The sequence below is a fragment of the Neophocaena asiaeorientalis genome, unplaced genomic scaffold (genome assembly GCF_003031525.2).
Source record: "Neophocaena asiaeorientalis asiaeorientalis breed wild unplaced genomic scaffold, Neophocaena_asiaeorientalis_V1.1 scaffold72, whole genome shotgun sequence".
Taxonomy (NCBI): domain Eukaryota; kingdom Metazoa; phylum Chordata; class Mammalia; order Artiodactyla; family Phocoenidae; genus Neophocaena; species Neophocaena asiaeorientalis.
The window spans coordinates 1,187,290-1,202,400 of NW_020185336.1; the positions used below are offsets into that span (position 1 = coordinate 1,187,290).

Sequence of the window (15,111 nt, forward strand, 5' to 3'; positions counted from 1 at the left end):
TGGCCCTTGGGAGAGGCCGAAAGGGACTCCCGAGACCGGGGAGGAGGTGGCGCTCCGGGGGTTGCCCTGTCCTGCCTGTCACTCGCAGTGCCCCCTGTCGGTCTCTGTAAGGAGGCTTCAGAAGAGCCGGACCCGGGCCGAAGTCCTGGGGGCCCCGAGCTGGTCCCTGCGAGGGTGGCCTAGTGGGGGGTGGGAGGGGCAGGGCCGGGCGCGAGGCTGCGGGCTCCTCACGGGCTCACAGGTTGCTGGTCTCCTGCCGCCCCGGTGCGGGGGCCGGAGGGGCGAACCCGCGACGAGAAGGGCACGGCTTGGCCCGGCAACTTTCCCAGCCGGACCCCAGACCGTCCTAGGCTGGAAACCGTGGCCGCCCGAGCCGTTCAAATGGTTTCCGAGTGGTTTGGAAGGCGCTCTGCGGTCGGGACGCGGACATCCTTCTCTCTCTCTCTCTTTTTTTTTTCTGGTCTCTGTACTTTTCCGGGTGCGCTCCCTAAGCCAGAGCTGCGCCCACTTTCCGGTTTGATCGAGAAGTTATTTTCTTCGTGGCAGGAGGAAATCTAACTGCCACTCACCAACCGCACACCATCGCGTTGAAGGACCTGTTGACTAAACGACCTGCCTATCGCGGCTTTGGTCTGCCTGTGGCATATGACTCAAAGGTTCAAAAAAACTTTGTTTCAGGAACCTGCCACGTCTGAACCTGGGTGTGCCAGGCCCAAATTCCTTTCCCTGCCTAATTAGGCTTTTCTGAAGCCTAAGAATTGAGGGTGAAACTGGTGCTTACCTTAGACTTTATTTCCTTTTCTTTCAAAGCCCATCAAAGCACTTCCTTCTCTCTCAAATATTCATCCAAACACCTCACTTCAAATTTATCAAATAACTATTTCTGTTTTTAGAACTCCAAGGAGTAACCAATTTCTCTGGCTTTCAGAAAACCTTATTAAGTGAACATAACTTGCTGTAAAAGTTATACTACATAATGAAGACATTTAAATTCAAATTGTATTGTTAAAAATTCATTTATTTGAGAATTTCTGGTTGTGGGAAAATCTGTTGCTTCTTTTACTGTATAAATTTTTCTTTGAGTTTCTGTCTAAAATACATGAGGTTAAAGTCATACCCTACAAATAGACTTCTTTAAATTTAACTTTTAATATCTGAAGTCTAGCATACATATTAGTTAAAACATTCTGAAGAGTTTGTACCAAGCATCTTTCTTTTTGCAATGCTTTAACTAACATTTTTACATAGAAATTTTAATAATAAATGGCAATCTCACTGCCTATATTTGTTAAGTTCTATCTTTGCTAATTTTAAAAAATATATTTTAAATTGCACACTTAACATCAAATGCTGTAGGAAACACATATAGTTGTTTTTTTTAAAGGTGCAGTCAAAGTTAAAAAGTCAACCGCAGCACAATAGGACATAATTATTTTGATGCCTTTAACCAGTGCTTTCTGTTTTTCTTAAAAGAGCCTCACCTGTCCTCTTAATCTTGTCTCCATATGGAGAGATATATGTGCTAAATACTATTTAAAAATTAGATGTAGGTATTGCTCTCTGAGTGTAGGGTATTAATTTAATCTTCACTGATTATTGGGCCAGATGTTATTAGATTATCTTTACCCTTAATTTTAGGGAGAAATGTAACATATTTGCATTAGCTAGAGTAACAGGGTGTCTCAGTTAAACTATCTGTAAAATAGGAAAAATAATACTCCCCTAGATTAAGATAATGAGGACTTAAATCAGGAATCTCTTCTAGCCCTAGCATTCTTAGGATCCCCTTCTCACTTTGGATGTCTAGTCAACCCATCCAGTTTGTGATAAACTGAAGCTGAGAGAGATATTCTAACTTCAGTTCACCCAGCAAGTTAGTGGTAGACATGGCATTATTATTTGAGTGGCTTGACTCACGACTCATGTTATCTGTACTTTTCACCACCTACATTCTCATTTATCATAAGATGTTTACCTTGTTGTGTCTCATATAGTTTGTAAGGCCTTTGTAATTACAGAATAGTCAATTGTTCTTTGTCCAGCTCTGATTTACCCTAACTTCTACTTGTCCAGATGATGCCTGACTCCAGGGAGATTGAGGCCGTAATTCTTCACCTGTCATTGTGGATCACATGTGTATTGAAGATGCCATGTGGACTGAGATTTTTAATCCTTTCTTGGTATTTCAGAGCCACAGTTAATTTTTTGAGTCAACTCGGACAACATAATTTAGTCTTCTGATCTTTTATTATATTAGCTTAAAATATATTTTATGAGGCAGCAACCCAGGGTCATCCTTCCATTTGCAACACTCTAGATTTTTGGTTGGCAAGCACACTTCCCTAACATCAGTGTTTTTTAAACTGTTTTTTGTTTTGGACTGCAATCCTTAGAAATGCATTCTATTCCTCAACACAATACACTCAAGTATGTGTGCATATAAATGAAACAAGGTTTACAAAACAATACTTAATCCTACAGCATGGATGTTCTCTATTATTTACTTTTAAAAAACGTTGGTCTTAAAACACTACATTGATTTTCATCGATTTTCTGACCACAATGGGCTGGAACCTACAATAAAAATAGCGGTATCCTATTGAATTTACATTTTTTTAAGGCTGATTTTTCTACCAGTTTACTGTGTCTTATTCACAGAATAGAAAATCAAACTGTACTTTTAAAAATATATAAAATTATACTATAATCCTTATTAAACATTGGAGGGCTTGAGACTCTAGGATCTGGTGCTAGACCAAAACTCTCAAACATTAAGAACTGTGTGAAATCTTATTGTACATTATTGTATCTTAAATGGCTTCTCAGCATACTGTAGTATTTTGGGGATAGAAAAAACTGAAAAGGTTTTTCTGAAGGGATTTTGATGGTAACTATTGAAGTTACCAAGTATAATCTTGATAATACCAAATATTATCAAGTGAAAGTTTGAGAGAGAAAAAGAATTCTGTCCAGCTCTATTATAAGTTCTAAATTTTATGGGTGAGTTATAATGCTGGGTGGAGTCTGAAAAAAATCATTAAACAGGCAAGTTTATTACTTGGTTTGTAGTCTGTTAATATATATTTTTCTTTCACAGTGAGACAAATATGAGACATATTGTGGGAATCATACCACTCACCCCCCCAAAAAGATTGAGAAATTAAGAAATTATATCCCTAGGACCTGTAGGGATGTAGGCTTGGAAGCTCTGATTGGATGATTAAGCCTTCCATAGAAGCTTTTAATTTTAACATGCCTTCAGATTCCTGGTAAAAGGAATTTTTCTCCAAAAGAAAATATTGATGTATTTAATATTTTGGAAATGATCAATGCCCAAATCATCTTCAGACATATTCAATTTTCTGGTCCATAAAGTGTAAAAATACATTTGATATGCCAGATCTTTTATGATTATAAAATTGAGAAGGAAGTATTTTCAATCATCAGAATAATTAGTTTTATATGATTTGGGTAATCTTAACACAATTAATATACTGCCAATAGCAACAATGAATTCAAATCAATGCCAGCAAAGGCAAAAGACCAAAGTGCATTAACTTATGGCAAAGCAGAGACAAGTAGGGCTCTGAATTCTAGGTCATTAGTGACTACTGGCAATTAGATGAAGTCTCCTTCAGTCATTCTCTAGGTTGGGCTCATATTTTTTGGCACTAAATAGAGATTATTTTCCCAGCTACACTTTTTTCCCTATAATTGTTTCAAACTGCCCAAACTAGTTTGCTCATCTCATCTATCCTGTTGCCTGCTGGACATCTTTAAGATGTCATAATTACCTGAGATTTTACATGTGTAAACCAGAAACTCTATCCCATCAAAACAGCAACAACCACAACAAAAAACAATGTTTTACTTCCTGTATTTTATTTATGAGTATTAGTACATTAACCGTTTCTTATCCACAATTCCAAAACCAAAAAATCTGATAGCAAAAAATTTTTTGGTTAACTCATTTTTCAGCAAAACTTGAATGCATTTGCTGTAAAACCTGCGAGAACGGTCAGGAAGCTATTTATCATCTACTCTGCTTGGAGGATGTGTCTTACTGCAGAAATAGTTCTGTGTTTGATTACATGGTACCGTCCCAGGCCCTGCTGGGGGGTACACTGTTATATTGGGCGTGTAAACCATATCTCCTTTCTAACATCCAAAATATTCTGAATTTTGAAACACATTAGACTCCTGGGATGTTGGAGAATGGGTAATGGATCTGTACTACCATCCAGGTATCATGCCAGAAATCCAGAGGTCATTTTTTACTCTTTTCTTAACTTCCACAACTATCAGATCACCGGATCTGCTCAAGGTTTTCCACCTATTTTCACAAATTCCTCTCCTACTTCTACTGCCCTAGTTCAGGGTTTCATCAACTTTTGACTTTGGTACCACAGTCACCTGCTACCTGATATCTCAGTGGATAGTATTAAGCTTAAATCTATCCTCAGCAGAACCCCTGAGGTGATGGATCTCTTTGAAAATGTAAACCTGAACTTCTCTCTCCTCTGCTTCAAGTCATGTAGTGACTTTTCATAGCTCACAGGATAGAGAACCTATGGCCCTTAAACAAGGGTCATATACTGTGGGACCATTTTAACTACGGATTTATACTCCGTAAACCAAAATTTTTTATTCCGGCAACAGATTTTGTTGTTTTTTTCTATTGTTGTTACTCTCCACCGCTGAGAGCTCCTTTCCTCTTATCTTTATTTCTATAACTTTTTCCGGTTCTTAAGAGTCAACTGAGGTCTCACCTAATTGAGGACATGGCACAACCCAACCAACATTCCTCCACATACACCTGAGCTGGGTGAGGTATCCTTTTATCATGTGACTTACATATGTGATATAATACAGTCTGCTTTTTCACCTGTGTACACACACACAACTTGTAGATTATTTGCGGAGCATGTAAAATTTCTCTTTCCTCTAAGACTATTGTAGAGTAAAAATATTAGAGTAAAAGTGGCACAGGAAGGGGAGAGGCATTGGGCAGCAGTATATTTGCCTTTTTTATGGACAGCAACTGCAGAAACTGGGAAGTAGGAAACTTGTTTCATTGTACTTAATTAATTAGGCTATTTAATTTTGGTTGCTGTTATTTCCATCTCATTCCTTTGTGATGTTATTCCTGTGCCTCTGTTCCAAGATCTGGATTTTACCATTTAGAAGTGAAAAGTTAACTTTGTGATTGAAATGTCTTACAGCTTTTATTTGCAAATATTCTACAATTGAGTACATTAGCATTGGTGAGAAGTTTAGGAGGTCAGCTTTTACCTGAAGAATATAATTTAATTAGACTAGACCAAAAAAAAAGGCAAAAGATTCCTTCCTAGGAGTCTCCCTTCTCCAAGTTCTGTCAGTTTTACCTCTTAATTAATATTTCTCAAATCCATTTACTTTTCTCTGTTCCTAGCACCGTCATCATCTTTTGCCTGGACTTTCGCAAGGTCCTCCCTGTTGCCTAAATGAAGCTTTCTAATTGATTCTTCACACTGCACCCAGAGGGATCTTCTCAAAATATTTGGTCTTGTTACCCGCTGCTTAACAGGATAAATCAAACTCCTTAACGTGGCCTAAAGGCCTGGCATGATTTAGTTCCTGCCCAGAGCACACCTCTCGCATCATCACTCTCTGTTCTAGTTCTATTAGCCATTTTTTTTTATTGCCAAGTTCCTCCTGCCTCTAGGTCTCTGTAAGCGTCATTCTCCCTGCCTGGAGCTCTCTTTCCTCCCATTTTGGCCAATCTAACTAAAATTTATCTTCAGATTCCAATTTAAGCTCTTACTATGACTGGAATTTTTCATGGGTCTTCTCCCCCTTCCAACTATGGATTAAAGTGAAGATTGTAACCTAAAGAAATAAAGTCCTACTTAGTACCTGGGAGTATTAACTTTAAAAAAAAAAAAAAGTTTCCTCACAAAAGGAGCAGACTTTAATATGTGGCTCATATGTTTAAAAAATAGATTTTAGTTATTAACACCTTTATATTTTTATCAAGTAACAGTAGTTAACATTTATTGTCTTAATAAGTATTTGTCCTTATTACTGTTTTACTACTGAGCAATTATGTGCCAGGCATATTTTAAGCAACTTACATGAATTAATCATTTAATTTTCAAAGCTGCTCTATGAGGTGCATATTATTTTTCCTCTACTTTAGAGATAGGAAAATTGAAAGAGTAAGTAATTTGCCTCTATCTACAAGGCTAGTGAAATGTCAGAGCCAAGATTCAAATCTAAGCAGTCTCATTCCAAATCCTGTACTTCCCCCTGACTTATATGTAAATAAAATTAAGTAAGACTATTAAACATTTTACAACAGCAACAGAAATCCACTCAACCCTCATCTCCCCCAGTCCTGCTGCGTAAAGGCAACCACTTTCACCTCTTTTAGATGTTTCTTTCCATATTTACCTTTTGAAATAATATGTTTATACTGCTATTTCTTAATGTATCAATATTTGGCATTACCTACTGACTGCCCATTATGGTAGATAAATATTAAGCTTTTTCACACACATACCCCTTGCCCTCCCTTTCTTGACTTCCCAATAGATGTCGCAGTATAATTCTCACATTTCGTTTGCATTTTAGTATGTATTTATTATTGTGTAAATCTTGTTCACTGCTGAGCCAAGCACGTGTATTATGAACATGGTTCCTTACTTGTAGAATTTTTTAAAATTGTGGAGTTAATAATAAACTCACTTAAGAACAAAGAATGTGCCTAGTTTTTCCATATATGAATTTCTATTTCTATATAATCCAACCCTTTCTCAGTAAGATTTTTCCACATAATCAGACCTATCAGATTTACGGGTCCCTTCCTGGAACTCTCTGTCCTCTTGTTTCTATTTGGACTATTGCTTTCTAGTCCTGTTCCACAGCAATTGTTTGGGATTTTTCTTTGCTGACATTTCTGACGGAGTTCGTATTTCTTAGATACGTTGACTTCTGGTGTTTATTTACTCCCTATTATATATGGATGTTGCCCTCTGATACACTGTTTTCCTCTCTGGAGGCAACCAATGCTTTTTTTTTTTTTAAAACAAAAACAATATGTATATATTTTCTCTGTTTTTGAAATGCAAATAAATCTTGCTTTTTTTCATTTAATTATTATGGAGTTAACACCATATCAGCATATAGAGTTGCTTCTTTGTTTTTAACTTGGCATACTATACCATCATAGGACTCTATCATAATTTATTTATCTAGTTCCCTTTTGGTAGAGTTGTAGGCTGTTTCAACCTTCTGATATTAACAAAAAATGCTTTAATGTGCAAGCTTACACGTTGTCATTTCACTTGAGTACTAGCATATCAGTGGGATAAATTTCTAGAAGTTATTCTCATACCTGATTGATACCTTGACGGAGACTGGAGTAGTGTGAGACCTTGCATGTTTGATAATTCTGCATCAAATGAGATAAGAGTAAAGGGTAAAAGAACACCTGGTAGTAAGTGGGCCCTTCTGGAGGACAATTAATAGTGCAGAGAGGGTTTCTAATGCAAATTGTTGTCTTTGAGCTTTTGACCATGACCTTTGTTTTTTCAGAAATGACTCATCTTTTTGAACTTTGTCATCACCTCCTTTAGTGTTCATGGCTTCTTGCTCCATTATTTTAGCTCCAGGTCTACCTCTGCAGATAATCCAGAGTAGAGAGCATGTCATTAGCTGGTCCTTTTCAACAAGTCAAGAACCCATATTTAACACACTTTATAATTTAACAGCATTCCCAGCCTCCACATTGATTTATTTGTTGAGTTCAGCTAACTCTATCTTCCAAATCATATCCCAAGCCTCCACACCCCTTCTACTCCTCTCTCACCTGGATTGCTCTTAATAGCTTCCTAATCGCCTCTAGCCTCCTCTCTGATCTCCTCACCCCCCTCCCCTGAGGAAAAAAAAATCCATATTCAGCACAGCTTCAAGAACAGTCATTCTAAATTTCAGTTCTGATTAGGTCATCACCCTGCTTAAAATCCATTAAGGCCTCTCCCCTTTGCCTAAAGAATTAAGTACAAATCCCACAGAATTAGGTACCCCTCCCTTCCCTATGTGGAGCTTGGCATTCAGCATGCGTCTCATAGGCCTCAGTGTGTGGTAATTGTCTAGGTATGGTCCTGATGAAAATTATCCTACTTGAGGCCAGCTGTTGAAAGAAAAATTAAAGTTTAGCCTGACATTGGTTTATTTCTAACTGAAACATATATTAAAAGGGTCTTTTCATACTTTAACCATGAGGAGTGGGTAATGCAGAAATTTCAGATGGTAACTGGGTCAGTGGCAGGATATTGTGTGCTTCAAATTAGGCACATGTCTACCCTAATCTTAAAGGCAGACGTTGTTTTTGTGCATAAGTAAAAAAATAATGTTATGGATTTGTGGAGAATATGTTTTGTTCTTTTATATCTGGGGATGTGGCAGCTAATGGAGAAGGGATAAGTAAGGGAAATATATAAATGTTGAGATGGGAGTCTTTTTGAATTTCTAGACTGGGGGATTGGCAACTACAGCCCTTGGGCCAAATTCAGTCTACTACCTGTTTTTGTAAACAAAATTTTATTAGAACCAGCTATGCCTTTTCATTTATGTATTGTCTATAGCTGCTTTTGCATCACAAAAATAGAGTTGAGCAGTTGCAATAGAGACCGTATGGCCCACAGAGTAAAAAATATTTACTATTTGGCTCTTTACAAAAAGTTTGCTGACACTTTCTAGAGGGGAATACAAGTTGAGAGGTGGAGAATGAGCATTTACTCAAGGAGCTGTGCATAAACCTATAGAAAGGTGAAAGCAAAGTGATAGGGATTTGAGCACGCAATCTTACTCCCCTGCTCCCATATCCCTTAATGCTACGAGGCCTCAAAAGGAGAATGAGTGGACAGACATTGTCTACTACTTGTGAGTTTTGGGACTCCTTCAAAAAAGGAATGTTTGACTGGATTTATTGTATGCAACTTGTACACCCATCTTCCAACTATATTCCATGACAAGGCCCAGTACACACTTCCTTCATTAAAGTATTGAGAAAAAACAATGAGGGAACCCCTGCATTGGTGAAAAAATTCTGTAGCTGCTCTCCTTGGTAGCCCATTGAAAATTGGCTCCCTGATTTCAGTGGAGGTGGTGGGATCCTATAGTAGCAGAAACCAAGTGGCAGCACTTAACCAGCACAGATGAAGTAGGTTACCTGTACAATAATGGAAAGCAGGGACATAGGTGTAATCAGAAGGCGTTGGCCCACAGATGGTTCTGTGGGTAAAGTCTAAGGTAAATTCATCAGCAGACTTCTCGTGGCAGGTAATGAATGAAATGAAATAGATGGCAGTCTCCAGTGTCACTTCGTGTATATAACAGGAAAAAGTCTAGATCTGGTAGCAAAAAGGTTGACTTTAGTTGCCACAGTTGAGAGTCATGACCTTTCCAAACCCAAGTCAGTTCACAGATCCAGAGTCATTTGATTGAAGTGGAGGCCTGTTCCCCTTGAGGAAGAGCACTGCATCACTACCTCAAGCATACACCATAAACCCTCCTTTAAGCCTTCCCCAAAGGGACCTGTAGCCATTTGTTAGATTGCACTTTGGGGAAAAGGAAATAATCAGAACTTTCATACTTTATTCCTGAGGACCCAAAGTATCCTTGTGGTCCACTAGTCAAAATGGGAATTTAGAGTGGCCAAGGAATAGATGGAGTCTTAGCTCAAGCCTGACTCACAGTGTGCCCAGGTGGTCAGAAGACCACTCTGTGCTTATTTCCCCAGTTCCTTAAAGTATAATTGGAATAGACATACAAGATAATTGTCAGAATCCCTATATTTGCTCTCTAAATCATGGATCTAGGACCATTGTGGAAGGAGAGCTAAGTGGAAGACCTTAGAACTTCTCCCTTCTAAGACAGTAGATCAGAAGTAATGCCGTATCCTGGAGGGAATTGATGAGATTAATGCCACCATCAAAGATTTGAAATAAGACTTGTGATGTTTGTCATGTCTCCATTTACCTCACTTATTTGACCTGTGTAGAAGTTGGATGGATCTTAGAGAATGACTGGACTATCATAAAGCTAATCATTGGCCAATTCCAAATACTATACAGCTAACCTTTGAACAATGTGGGGATTAGGGGCACCAACCCTCCGAGCAGTTGAGAATCTGAATATAATTTATAGTCGGCCCTCCAACTATGTAGTTTCTCTGTATTGGCAGCTCTGCATCTGCAGATTCAGCCAAACTCAGATCACATAATACTGTAGTATTTACTATTGAATAAATACACGTGTAAGTGGACTCATGTAGTTCAAGGCCATGCTGTCCAAGGATTAACTGTAGTTGCTGACCCAGATACAACGTCTTTACTTGATCAAATCAACACAGCCCCTGGCTTTTGGTGTGTGGCTATTGACTTTATGAATGTACCAGGACTACCAAAAGCAATTTGGCTTTTTAAAAAATTAATTATTATTGGAGTACAGTTGCTTTACAACGTTGTGTTAGTTTCTGCTGTACAACAAAAAGTGAATCAGTTACACGTATACATATATCCCCTCTTTAAAAGCAATTTGCTTTTATTTAGCAGGGCCAACCATATATTGTCACAGTTTTGCCTCAGGGTCAGGTTAGTTCTTCTGTTCTAGAAATCTTAATCATCGCAACATTCCACAAAACATCACACTGGCCTACTATTGATGATATCATGTTGATTGTATCCAATGAGCAGAAAGTAGCAAGTACTTTAGATAGCTTAGTAAAGCATATGAGAACCAAAGGGTAATAATCCAGCCCCACAAAAATTCAAGAGCACTTCAGTAACATTTCTGGATATTCAGTGGTCCCTATGCTCAAAAGGCCCTTTTGGATTTTGGAAGTGACGTATACCACATTTGAACATGCCCCTTCAACCTATCTACAGAGTAACCCATAGGACTGCTGGTTTTGAATGATGATCAGAGCAAGAGAAGGCTGTGCAGCAAGTCCAGGACACAGTGCATGCTGTGCTACCAATTTGGCTTTAAGATATAGCAGATTCAATGATTCTCTAAGTGTCTGTAGCAAATAGGGATGCTGCACAGAGCCTCTGGCTAGAACCAATAGCAGAATCACAACGCAGATCTCTGAGATATTGAAGAAAGTCTCTGACTTCTTCAGCTAACTATTCACCCTTTGACAAACTGCTTTTGACTTGCTGAACACATGACCATGGGGTGTTAGTTTATCATGTGGACCAGGCTTCTCATCATTAACTGGGTGTTGTCTGACCTACCTGGCCACAAGGTTGGCCATGCCCAGCAGCAGTCTACCAACAAGTGGACATGGTATTGTTGGGGAGGGGGAAATATCCCCCTCTACTCCTCTTGAGTTCTGTGGCTGGACTAATAATAAAACTGACACAAGAGAGATTAACAGGAATAAAAGAAACACATTTTAATTTGTGTGCATGAAGCTCTCATAGCAAATGGGACCTAAGAAGTGGCCAGAGCAGGCAGCTTTTATACTTTTTAGATGAACAATAAATTTGTGAGGAATTGACAGGACAAAGAAACTTAGGCTCTGGGTGCTTGGTGAAGAATCTAAACAGAGTTTGGGCTTGGAGTAGTAAATTAAAGAAGTAACAAAGTGCTTGTTTTTTTTTTTTAAATACAGGCTTCTTGGCCCCAAATTCCCTGTCTCTGGCGATAAAGTTGTCCTTCTACCTCCAGGGAGTGCGCCGTTCACATGAGAGATTTATTTCCTGTTTTCTGGGAGACAGGAAGGTCAAAGTGTCCTTCTTGCATCGGATGTATGCCATTGAGGCATATTTTGGGGGAGACCTGCCCTGGGCCCCAGTAGTATGTAAGAGGCAGAGCTTGGGCAGCTCTGGAAAGTACAAGTAAGTTGTACAAGCAAATGACTCAGACTCCTTTGATAGCAACTCCTGCTGTATTGCCTCTTTTCCTCCAACCCATGCCTTTGGCCTCTTGAGGATTTCCTTAGTCTAGCTGATAGAAGAAGAAAAACCTCAAGCCTGGTTTACAGAGGAGTCTACAGGTTATTCTGGTACCATTCAAGAGTGGACAGCTGCAACACTACAGTCCTACTCATGAGTAATCATGAAGGACAGTGGAGAAGGAAAATTCTCCCGGTCAGCAGAATTTTGAATAGTAGATAAGATTTGTATACAATATCTGGGATGAGAGAGGGCCAGAAGTAAAGATATATAATGGGCCATGGGCAGTTCCTAATGGTTTGACTGTGTGGTCAGGGACTTGGGAGGAACAGGGTTGGAAGATTGGTGACAAGGAATTTTGAGGAAGAGGTATGAGGATGGACCTTTCAAAAAGAGTAGACCCTGAAGAAATTCATGTCCCATCTTAATGCCTACCGTAAGACATCTACTGCTCTTAATAATCAAGTGGGCAAAATTACACACTCTGTGGATGTCAGTCAGCCTTTCTCCCAGCCACTCCAATGCTTATTCAGTGAGCCCATGAATAGTGGCCATGGTGGCAGAAGTGGAAGCTATGTGTACATGGGTTAAGCAACGTGGACTTCTTCTTTCTAAAGTTGACCTTGCTAGCACTACTGCTGAGTTCCTCCTAGTCAATGAGAAGCCAACATGGAGTGCCTACAGGCACCAGCCAGCCACTGGGTGGCAGGTTGATTAGATATGACATTTTCCATCATTGAGGGAGCAGATTTTGCCTCATTAAAATAAACAAATATTCTGGATATGGATTTGCCTTTTCTGCCAACATCAACAGCACGGAATGTCTGAGGACAGGGTAAATTCAGAATGGGTAGTGGAAGAAGGAAGACATAGATGTCAGTTATGGCCTTGTGGCCGATTAGATAAATGAGGATTGTAGTAGCTTTGCACATTTTTCCTTTGCTTTTTATATGTATGTGTTTATTTGTATATGCTACTAATTTTATTCTTTCCTTCCCATTTTATTTTATTTATTTTATTTTTTTGGCTGCACTGGGTCTTCGTTGCTGCACGCAGGCTTTCTCTAGTTGTGGCGAGCAGGGGCTACTCTTCATTGCAGTGCACGGGTTTCTCATTGCGGTGGCTTCTCTTGTTGTGAGCACATGCTCTAGGCACGCAGGCTTCAGTAGTTGCAGTTCGTGGGCTCTAGAGCGTGGACTCAGAAGTTGTGGTGCACGGACTTGGTGCACGGACTTAGTTGCCCCACGGCATGTGGGATCTTCCCGAACCAGGTCTTGAACCCATGTCCCCTGCATTGGCAGGTGGATTCTTAACCACTGGACCACCAAGGAAGTCCCCCCATTTTCTTTTTAAAAAAATATTACATAGAAGTTGTTAGAGGTTACAGTTTAGTCTTTAGGTGACAGAAGATTAGGTGGGACTGTGACAGAATTTGAGAAGTAATTCACATAGTCACAACAATGGATGCAGTGGCTGTTGGCGCTCTGTGTCTCCTCATTTTGAGGTCTCCCCTTCACTGGTGAGAAGGATGCTTGCGTCTTGCTAGGTGGAATATAAATTCATTCATAGGAGTACATGTGGCAGGAGATAGTAAATAACAATTACTTTGTTATTGTCCAGGAGTTCAGATGTGTGGCAGAGAGGCTGAGTCATCAAAAGGGCAGACTGTGCTGCTTATCAATTTATTTTCTCTCAGCTCCAAAGTCATTCTGTTTGCCTGCTTGTAATGATGGAGCTGGGCCCTGTAAATATTTCTCCTGAGCCTTTTCAGTAGAGGACACTGGAGGGACCCTGAAGGTAGAAGGAGCTTCTCTTCCTGGTTTCAGGGTGGCTCACTAGCCAGGTTCTTGCTGGGCATACTTTTCCTCTACTGCCCCACATGGTTTTCTCCAGTGCTAGGTAACTGCATGGCACAGCTTCCTCTGGAGTTGGCACCTTCTTGCCCCCTGCACTTTCTCCAGAGATTGATTTGTGTACTGGCTGGAGCCACAGACGTCATGGACCTATTCCCAGCCGAGATCCCCATTCCCCATACTCTTTCTTTAGCCCTACGCATGTACACACTGGGAGCCCCACGGCACTGGGTGTCTAGGGAGCCCGCTGCCCAGCTTTTATCTCAGGTGCCAGCCTGGAGCTACACTGGCCCAAGATGCACACGGAAGTGCACTAGACTCCTACAGAGGACGGCCTTCCAGCTCCATCAGCAGCCAGCAGTTTTCCTCAGCACCTAGCAAGTTCCAGGGTTTGACACCTCTCTCTGAATGGCTTCTTCCAGGAGCCAGAGGGAGTATCACCAGTGAGGCATCTCTGTGACTCTTCCACCATCAGGGAGCCAGTGCTCTGCCATCTCCATTAAGATCTCTGGATCTCAGCCCTCAAGAAGGGATGGTTCTTCCTTGGGCCTTCATCTCAGCCTTAGGGGTGGTGGTTGCCCCTTATATCTACCACTCCTGTGTTCTTTAGCATTCTTGTTAACTCTTACTAGCCAATTCCCTGTTACTCCAGTCCTCTCTTAATGATAGATAAAAACTTTCCTTGTTCAAATCACTATGTAGTTTCTGTCTCCTTACTAATCCAAAGCCATCAACTATGTTTCAAGGTAAATAGTTAGACGGACAGATCTTTCAAACTGCAGTGCTTCTGCCTGGGGGAAAAATCAGTTAAGTGGACAATCTGTGGAACCCCTGGAATCACTCCAGTAGAGGAAAAATTCCTCTACCCTCTAGTATGCCATAAATAATATAGTATATCTTTTATATGCTATGTGAAATTCATTCATAGATGCAGATGTGGCAGGAGATAGTATGTGAGCCTCCCTCCGCACCTACCCTGTTACCCCCATGGGTAAGTGTAGCTCTGTAATTACTTGTTTGTTCCAAACTGTAACGATAGATTGGCTGGTCCACAAATCAAGATCCTGTCTACAACGTTTCATCACCTAAGATAAAGTTAATGGAGATATTTATCTGACCAGGTGTGGCTGAGAAGCTGGATGTCAGACCATGCCCTTTTCCTTATTAACCTGTGCCTTACAGTTGCTGGAAGTCAAATCTGTCACTAGGCTTTTTGTCTCATAACCTGAAGATACCTAGGTTCAGAAGTCGTCCTACTTTATGACAAAAGTCATCCTACTTTATGACAATTTCATGCATTTAGTTGGCTGCTG

The 15,111-nt window shown here is 40.1% G+C and overlaps 1 protein-coding gene across 1 annotated transcript in view; it reads left to right on the forward strand.

Annotated features, from left to right (window-relative positions):
* Nucleotides 1-15,111, forward strand: part of GALNT3 (polypeptide N-acetylgalactosaminyltransferase 3) — a 46,413-nt gene that overhangs the window by 924 nt on the left and 30,378 nt on the right. The window lies entirely within an intron of this gene.